We start from the raw sequence: 1,455 nt of genomic DNA on the forward strand, positions 1-1,455 counted from the left end.
AGTGGACCTGGGAGTGGCAGCATAAGGGACGAAGGCGGGGGTAACATGTTGGATGCGATCATACCAGCACTAAAGCACCGGATTCCATCAGAACTCCGAAGTTAAGCGTGCTTGGGCGAGAATAGTACTAGGATGGGTTACCTCCTGGGAAGTCCTCTGTTGCATTCCCTTTATAATTATTTTTTGCGCCTCATGACAAACATATCACATGTGCGCGATATATATTAACCCCGTTATATTATTTTTGACATTTGCGATATGTTTTAGCTCGTTGCTCATTGGTCACGCGTCTAGAGGCGGCTTTGTGGCGCGAGGAGCTCGTTCTGAAAGGGGTAAAAAAATACGTGTTGCTGCGGTATAGAGGGAGGGGTGGAAACCGTGGTAAACTCGTCTCCGTGTTTGAGGGGGGGAGTAAGTAGTATATATAGGGCATTATCCATTATTAGGCAACGGTTGTAATGGTAGTAAGAATGACAATCATCTTTGCAGTGGACCTGGGAGTGGCAAGCATAAGGGACGAAGGCGGGGGTAACATGTTGGATGCGATCATACCAGCACTAAAGCACCGGATCCCATCAGAACTCTGAAGTTAAGCGTGCTTGGGCGAGAGTAGTACTTGGATGGGTGACCTCCTGGGAAGTCCTCGTGTTGCATTCCCTTTTTAATTATTTTTTGCGCCTCATGACAAACATATCACATGTGCGCGATATATATTAACCCCGTTATATTATATTTGACATTTGCGATATGTTTTAGCTCGCTGCTCATAGGTCACGCGTCTAGAGGCGGCTTTGTGGCACGAGGAGCGCGTTCTGAAAGGGGAAAAAATACTTGTTGCTGCGGTATAGAGGGAGGGGTGGAAACCGTGGTAAACTCGTCTCCGTGTTTGAGGGGGGGAGTAAGTAGTATATATAGGGCATTATCCATTATTAGGCAACGGTTGCAATGGTAGTAAGAATGACAATCATCTTTGCAGTGGACCTGGGAGTGGCAAGCATAAGGGACGAAGGCGGGGGTAACATGTTGGATGCGATCATACCAGCACTAAAGCACCGGATCCCATCAGAACTCTGAAGTTAAGCGTGCTTGGGCGAGAGTAGTACTAGGATGGGTGACCTCCTGGGAAGTCCTCGTGTTGCATTCCCTTTTTAATTATTTTTTGCGCCTCATGACAAACATATCACATGTGCGCGATATATATCAACCCCGTTATATTATTTTTGACATTTGCGATATGTTTTAGCTCGCTGCTCATTGGTCACGCGTCTAGAGGCGGCTTTGTGGCGCGAGGACCGCGTTCTGAAAGGGGTAAAAAAATACGTGTTGCTGCGGTATGGAGGGAGGGGTGGAAACCGTGGTAAACTCGTCCCCGTGTTTGAGGGGGGGGAGTAAGTAGTATATATAGGGCATTATCCATTATTAGGCAACGGTTGTAATCGTAGTAAGAATGACAAT

General features: G+C 47.0%; 3 non-coding genes across 3 annotated transcripts; all 3 read left to right on the top strand.

Annotated features, from left to right (window-relative positions):
* The first annotated feature begins 50 nt into the window (after positions 1-50).
* Positions 51-168, top strand: LOC123178077 (5S ribosomal RNA). The gene has a single exon (XR_006489307.1). It is a non-coding gene; the product is annotated as a 5S ribosomal RNA (ribosomal RNA).
* A 370-nt stretch (positions 169-538) lies between these two features.
* On the top strand, positions 539-657 carry LOC123178076 (5S ribosomal RNA). The gene has a single exon (XR_006489306.1). It is a non-coding gene; the product is annotated as a 5S ribosomal RNA (ribosomal RNA).
* Positions 658-1,025: 368 nt separating this feature from the next.
* LOC123178075 (5S ribosomal RNA) lies at positions 1,026-1,144 on the top strand. Its single transcript, XR_006489305.1, has one exon. It is a non-coding gene; the product is annotated as a 5S ribosomal RNA (ribosomal RNA).
* Positions 1,145-1,455: the final 311 nt, after the last annotated feature.

This window comes from Triticum aestivum, unplaced genomic scaffold, assembly GCF_018294505.1.
Source record: "Triticum aestivum cultivar Chinese Spring unplaced genomic scaffold, IWGSC CS RefSeq v2.1 scaffold57900, whole genome shotgun sequence".
In the NCBI taxonomy this organism is placed as follows: Eukaryota; Viridiplantae; Streptophyta; class Magnoliopsida; order Poales; family Poaceae; genus Triticum; species Triticum aestivum.